The sequence below is a fragment of the Hipposideros armiger genome, unplaced genomic scaffold, assembly GCF_001890085.2.
Source record: "Hipposideros armiger isolate ML-2016 unplaced genomic scaffold, ASM189008v1 scaffold_708, whole genome shotgun sequence".
Taxonomy (NCBI): Eukaryota; Metazoa; Chordata; class Mammalia; order Chiroptera; family Hipposideridae; genus Hipposideros; species Hipposideros armiger.
Window position 1 is genome coordinate 655,766 of NW_017732058.1, and position 8,139 is coordinate 663,904.

Here is an 8,139-nt window from a genome sequence, read left to right on the forward strand (position 1 = left end):
TCGACCTGGAGCTGGGCTGCCATGAGTCGCCGGTAGGCGACAGCATAGGCTGCAGTGGGGCTGGCCAGCAGCTGGTGTGAGCTTTCTGTGAGCCGCCGTGAGCAGCCGTCCAATGGCCAGCAAGCAACTGCCTCACCCGGGAAGAGCGCAATGATAATATCAACATGGGCCAGTGAAGCAACGTCCTCCACAACTGGACTGAAGAACAAAAGGACAGCACTGTTCCCCAACACTGTTCCCCTCCCCCAATTTCTCAATAAAATTAAAAAAAAAAACAAGATAAAAGAGAATGAGACCAAAATAGCTTTAAAAGTATCTGCTAGAGGGCGTTCATTAGGCTCAGTAGGGACCCTGAACTCGTGTTCCATGGGGAAAAAAAAGTAAAAATTGTTTCATATTTCCGTTCTTAAGTAGTGCAAGTTGTCATTAATTGCCATAAACTAAATATCTAATCTGGCAGACGTGTTCCAGAAAAAAAAAAAAGTCTGTCTGAAACGTTTCAGAAATCTTTTTTGGTCAGGGGTTGATAACCACTCATTTCTGTGAATAATGCCACACTTCATAATGTCTGAATTCTGGACACGAGTAATCTTAGTGAGCATTTATGTAACATTCTCTTCTGTAGAAATTCTTCCACAAGATGCCTTACATGAATACATTATATACTTTATGTAGATGGGGAATAAGTCAGTATTGAGTTCATTTAAGAAGCAGACTCTGAGGGATTCATTTGGAACCTGCAATATGCAGGCAGAAGAAACCCAGATGTGGGGAGCAGAGTGCGAGGCAAGGAGGAAGGCCTCTGTTATCAGGCAAGCCTGGCTGTCAGTCAAAGCTCTGCTACACATTCACTCTGTTTCCTTATGTATGAAAGTAATATTATAATTCCTGTATCATATGGGTGTAAAGAGCAAATGATCTTAAAAATGTATGGCAAAATATATCCTTAAATATTAGCAGCAGTCTCCCTCAACCCCAGTATTTTATTTTATCCAGCATGTTTCTATTGCAGACAACTAGGACATTCCACTCTTAACAAGTCAGAGAAGAATGACAAGGCAGAAGATGAAAAAGATACAAATAAAGCCTTGAACTTTTGTCTTGAAAGCCTCCCTCAGAGTGGATTTCAGGCATGAGAGAATACAGATGATGGAAGAGAATTTGCTCCACTAAGTTTGAGGAGGTCTTCTTTACTCAGACTAGGGAGGAGGGTGGGAATGGGGAAGCAAAGGGTAACTATGCACAAAGTGTTTCTTAAAGGAATCCTGTGCCCGCCTCCTTGGTCAAACCCCCAGGCTTGGGCCTAGGAGGTTGGGTGTTGGAGCCTGAATGAGATGAAGAGGGTCTTCCTTGGGGAAAACAGAGGAGTCAGCCCAGAGTAAGGGGCTGGAGCCCAAGAGTGAGGAGAAACAACTCTATGTGAGGCAGTGTTGGCGGTGACTCGCAGTCCAGTGTCAGAGCCTGAAGGAAGTAAAAGGGATGAGCGAATAAAGATAGGCAGCTACTAAACAGGAGACTCATTACATACAAGGGGTACTGATTAATTAACTAAATACTTCATAGGAGCCAGGTTTCTCACTGTTTGAGAGGGAAGGTACAAATATGAAAAGAGAGAAAACTAGATTGAATTATAGTGTGTGGCCCTGGAAATCCACGTACCAGAGTAAACTCATGGTTTTCAATCTAAATAGAAATAAAAATAAGTTGAGGTGTGTGTGTGTGTGTGTGTGTGTGTGTGTGTGTGTGTGTGTGTGTGCGCGCCTGTGGGCTACCTAACTCTTTCCATTGAGAGGGCCCCAGTCATTATGAGCACACTCAGCGCTCAGGTCTTGGTTTGTAAAGAATATGTTTCACTAAGGAGAACATGGATTTCTTGGAGAAATGACTGATTAAAAGGCTCAGAAAGAATAAGATAACCCTGGAACATTTTGTAGTATCAGAAAGGAAGGAAGGAAGGAATCAAAGAATGGTGGAAATATGTCAAAAGAACACATGCTTTTCTTGACAAGAAGACAACTTGGAAGGGTTTTTATTAGACAAAGCTGAAAAAAATTGATCAAACAAATAAATAATAATTAAGATGAACTATATCCCACTGAATAAAGTAGGAATCTATGAGTCCTTACTGATATAAATTGTAAATGAGTAATTGGAGGGAACAATATTTTCTTTGTAGTAGAATGCCAACTAATAAAAGTAGAAGTAATTGTGGGATGAGTAAATCACCTTTTTGCAACCATATAGTAATTAATATGTCCAAGACACATTAATGATACTAATAAAAAATGGTAATATTTGATGAGGAGTTAGATACCCTTATGTAACATTTTTCCTAGGATGAGTTCACGTACTTAATTGTCTGACCTCGTATTAACATGATCTCAAGTACCTCTGCAAAAATATCTATAGATTACAAAAAAAAAGTAACTTTCTAGTGGAAAATTTTGGCAGCCACTGTTTTAAGCAAAAGACCAAGATTAACATCACCAATAATGGGACAAATCAAAATTGTGCACCACCTGATTGTATGCAATGAGAAGAACACAGAATAACTTTTGTGATATTTCTGACCAAAATAAATAATCTGAACCTAATCGTGAACAAACATCAAACAAACCCAAATTGAGAGATATTTTACAAAATAACCAGACTGTAATTTTCAAAGGATAAAGTTTGTGAAAGCCAATGAAGACTGAAGTACTATTCCATATTGAAGATATGACAACTAAATAAAATTGCAATGTATTGGAGATAATGTATCAATGGTAGTGATATTACTATATTAATATTAATTTCCTGTTTTACTTTTTTCTTTTAATAATTAAATTATTTTTTTAGAAAAATGTCCATCGCTAGCATGATGTGGCACCATGTTGGCGGTTTATATTCAAATGGTTCAGAAAAAAATGTATCTTGTACTAGTTTTATGATCTTGTGTAATTTTGAAATTATTTGAAATATTTGAAATAAAGAGAGATGAAGCTAAATGCAACCATATAGTTAAACTGATCAAAGGCCAGTGTTCAGCTTAACGGGACTTGTCTACAGCTCTAGCTTTGCCTCTAAATCACTGTGTGTGTGTACTTGGATGAGTCATTTCTCCTCCCAGAACATCAGAATATGCATATGCTGGGCGTTATAATAGTTTTCTGGGTTCAGACACCTTAGATTTCTAGAATGTGGGCTTCTGGGACAGAAGACAGTCTTTGTGAAGTTATAGTAGTGTGTTAAGTTGTTAAGTTCTTCTAGAGTAACTTTTTGCCAGAGTTGGAATGAAAAAAATCCTCCTCAGTTTGCTCAGAACACTGAGCACTGGACTTTGATTCCCAGAAGTGGTGAACAACACAGTGTCCATGCTTACAATGGCCAGTTTCCAACTCCACCAATGGTTTGACATGCTTTGACAAAAAGACAACATGTCCATGGGTTCATATTTCTTCCCTATGCAACCTCAGCATTCAAATCCAAGTGTAGGATCTGGATCAGTAGGGAAATCAATAGATGGTTGGACATTTTAATACACATTATAAAAATTTATTCCCCATGACAGTGAGCATAAAACACTTAAACTATACTCTATGTCTGTCTTGTTTGTATTTATCTCTACAGTGTTTAGAATACTAAATAGGACAAAGAAGAAAACAGTAATTATTTGTTGAATGAATCAACAAATAAGTGAATGAAAAGATGCATAGATGAGAAAATATTGTATTGGATATGCAATTTTATTGGATTCCCTTCAAGGATAATTGCTAATTAAGTTCATTTATCTCTGGGTGGGCTCCAAATTAGCCAACTGTCTTCCTCTTATGATTTTTTTTTTTAACCAGCAATATCACCATGAAAAACACAATCTTATAAATTAGGTCCACCCATTTAGACAACACAATATAATGTACTTCATTGAGTGGTAGGTCTAATTAAAAAATAATTATATATTTTTTCTAACCCTCATCTTCATAACAGTGTTAGCAACATTGTTGTCTTGCTTTCCACAAATCAGGCCTTGCTTTGTTACATTGTTATTATTTCTGAGAGAGAGAGAGAGAGAGAGAGAGAGAGAGAGAGAAAGGAAGTCTTTTCCTATATGACCAGTAGATTGTTAATGTTTTCTTTATATAGGGCCTCTGCATTTTTGGTAAGTGAATTCCAAGTTATGATATATTTTTGGTTATCATATAAATGGAATCATTTTTTCTCACAAATATCATATTGTATATTAATTGTTCAAGAAAAATTCCAAATATAAAAGGGTAGCATTTCAACAAAGGAAAGATTATTTATACAGCCACATCCTATTACTGCTTGCTCATAAAATGCTATAATTACCAGCCAAATCAAATATAACTTCAGAATAAGGGTAATGTAAATTCCATTCAAATGGCATAAATATTTCATTAGGCATTTAATTTCTTATTTATGTTTTTATAACATTTACTTCAGAGATATGGGCATCAGGCTTTGCCTTGAAATGGGAATGATTTTCTTTAGTATATAGTGGAGTTTGTCTATGCAGACTAATCATGAAACTGTACCTAAAATTGAATTTTAATAACTGACAAAGGCAAGGATACAGTATTACAATGATAGCACTTTAGTTATGAAAGAATTTAAATACTACAAAGTCTTCTACTCGCTGAAGTAGATATTATTAATAATCATATATCATTAATATTCATACAATATGAGAAATTAGATTAAGAAACAAAGAGGAAGGGAGTTTCTGAATGTCCTGGAAGCCAAAGCCAAAATATAACCACAAGCAATTCCAGCATCAGTCTTACATGAGTACATGTGTGCATACATTTATTTTCTATTTAACAACCTGGAATGGTCTCCACTTGCTTATACTCTTGCGTGTGTTTTAGGGACTGGGATGAAAGTCTTACAAGTACATTTCCTGGAATTTATTGCCAGTTAACTCTAGTTTACATTTCATCAGTGACAGTTACTGCCAAGAGATGTGGAAGTAGGAAGTGTGGCAGAATCCTTGTTATAACTGTGACATCATTGCCTGGCACAGGACTTTGGCAGTCTGCATCCATCTGCACCCACGACGATGTGCAGCAGCTTCCCACAATCTTCCAGGCAGTCACCTGCCTTAGTCCTGCCGGATCTGGCATCCTTGCGGAGTCATACAACTTTTTGCTTCCCCGAGATCATTGTTGTTTCTGACCTTCACAACATCGTCCCTTACAAATATATTGTATCTAATACCTTGTGTTAAATTCCTCAAATATTTTCTTGAGCAAGCCTTGATGATGAAGTATTTGGTATGATAATAGGTTCAGTAAACAGTTACTAAAAGCATGGAACCTAAGATTGATTATGTGGCAGATACATTTACTGTTTCAACTACTATCCATGTGCTCCCACGCATGTCCTATCTTTCTTTCAATTAAGTGGAACCCATACCTAGTTCTGCCCTAATGGGCCCTGAGAGGAAGTTATTCACATTGTTTTTGATATAAAAACCAGGATATCAAATTATTTTTTGTCCAGTTCCTGTGTTCCTATAGGCAAAACAGGGTTTTGTCCTCAGGTGTCAATGATCTATCTACCTGTTCTAGTACTTTGAACAGAGTTGTACTGAGATGCTGAAGTTAAAGCCCAGTGCATGTCAAGGGTGATACTCTTATCTTACTTATACTTTGAATGCAAAACAAATGGGTTTCATACTCTAAGGATTCACTCTTCATAATTACACAAGCATAGTTACACACTTAAAAATAAACAAATGTGCAGTTTGCAAAATAGCATAAAAATGACATTCATTAGATGTTTGTGGATTGGCTCCTATAGATAATAAGTATGTCCCTGAGATATAAAGTTGTCTATGGCCATATTAAGTATTGAAAATTCTCTGCATGTATTCTTTTATTCAATGAAAACCTTTTTTAGCACCTTCTTTGTCCCAGCCATTGTTGTAGAAACCGTAATAGATATATTAGCTTGAGCTGCCCTAACAAAATACCACAGACTGGGTGGCTGAAACAACAGAAACTTTTTCTCACAGTTCTGGGGATTGTAAGTCTAAGTTCAAGGTGCTTGCAGGGTTTGTTTCTGGTGAGACCTGTCTCCTTGGCTTGAAGATGGTGCCTTCTCACTATCTTCTTCCATGGCTTTTTCTCTGTGCTTTCAGAAAGACAGTAGTAGACAGTGCTGTTTCTTCCTCTTCTTGTAAGGATACCTATTAAGGCCCCACCCTTATGACCTCAAACTAGGTAACTTTATTACCTCCTTAAAGACACTATCTCCCAACACAATCACATCAGGGGTGGAGTCGTCAACATAAGAATTTGTGGGTGGAATACAATTCAGTCTATAACACCACACAAGCAAAATAATCAGAGTTTTATTTTTCTCAAAAGGGGGTCTATATTAAAGAAGCTGTAAAATTGTTTTCCAGAATGAAGCAATATTTTGGAAGAGCAACAGTTTCTAATAATTAAAATACTCAATGCTACAGAAAGCATTCCAAATGCCGGTCTTCCAATTATTAATATTGAAAATGTATTTACATAAATTCTACAAAAGTTTTATAAACTTTATGATGCAATTTTCTCTCATTTTTAGTTTCCAACACTTGATTTATTTTATTGCCAGTATTTGCTTCCTAACTTCAAGATTTTAAAATATATGGGAACCGAGAAGAGGGAGCAGGTGGTGATGGCAGCTCCGGAGCTGGACGCATTGACCCTGGCCTCAGTCTCTGATTTGGAGTCAGAGGGAACTGACCCCAAGGAGAACTATTTGAGACAACCTCTGCCCAGGGACCTCCCAACTCCTCGGAGCCTTTTTGCCCCCGGTGGTGGTCCTGGGGCCTGTGAACCAGGAAGGCTGCTGTCGGTCTACTTGTGAACTTCTAAAGCGTATCGTGTGCCAATGGCCAGCAAATCCCTCTGCTCTATGATCATCTGAAGCACTTCTACCGAAAACCTTCTCCCCAGGCAGAGGATATGGTGAAGAAGAAACCTCAGGCCCCTGCTGAGGCAAGTAGCCGGACATGCCAACAAACCCTGGCAGAACTGGAGAGTGTCCTCAGCACCTACAGGGTCTCTTTACCCGGACATTAGCACCGCGATGCTCATCCTCCTAGGGGGGAAGGGGGGAAGGGCAGTGTCCTAAGTCCCAAGGAGTTTTACGAGCTTGGCTTGGCCGCTTGGCCCGCACAGCATGAACCAGAGCCTGAGCACAGCAGCTCGATCCACCGTCACTTTGGAGCCATTTTTCTGGCTGATGCGTGTAGTGAGCTACAGGTTTCTCTGTTCACAGGCACTGTTATCATGACCCAGGGGCACCATGACTGTGGAGAAGATTGGTTTCCACCTAAGCTAAACTACAGAGCCCATTTGGGGGCACAAACTGACTGTGACCTTGTCTTGTGGCAGACCCTCCATCCCAGTCACTGCCTGGGAGGATTACATTTGGCTTCAGGCACCAGTGACATTGAAAGGCTTTTACGAGTGAATGAGGATGCTTTGTAATCATGAAATCATTGGCTAAATTATCTTCTTCTGTGGCACCAAGTCACCCGTCTCTTGCTTGGCGGTAGAGTTGCTTCCTGGTGAGAGGAAGGTTCTGGCCTTCTGGCTGGCTGCTTCCCCTCCTCAGACTTCCTGGTGGGCTGATGGTGTGGCTGGGACTGTAATAATCATTACTGAACAGCATCTCTTTACATCAAAGGTAGATTTTCCCAGAGGGTGCTTGGTCAGGCTTTTCTGTCTGGGGCTGGAAAGCAAATGTGGGCCCATAGACACACGCTCTTATGAAGGTGGCCCTTTTCCACAGCCGTGCAGAATTTTCACCAGGGACATAATGTGAATGTGACTGATGAACTTAAAGATAAAATGAATGCATTCATATTAAAAACATATTTTAAAATGTATATTCAAACTGATCATCGTTAAAATGTGAAAAGTATTCAACATATGCAAAAGTAAAAATCAACACTTAAAAGTGATTTGAGAGGTCATGTACTTGTAATCTTTGATATTAAGCAAGAACTGAAACAAAGTGAATCTGACATTTTGTTGGATGGGCATGTGAAGGAGGTATTTACTCTTTTGACTTTACATATTTTATCACTTGGGTCATTAATTATGCCTGCAGTGTGGGAAGTTTCCAATCCATTGGTAT

At 38.7% G+C, this 8,139-nt stretch overlaps 1 pseudogene; it reads left to right on the forward strand.

The window, feature by feature from the left end:
- Positions 1-6,669: 6,669 nt before the first annotated feature.
- On the forward strand, positions 6,670-7,820 carry LOC109373330 (MAD2L1-binding protein pseudogene; annotated as a pseudogene).
- Positions 7,821-8,139: the final 319 nt, after the last annotated feature.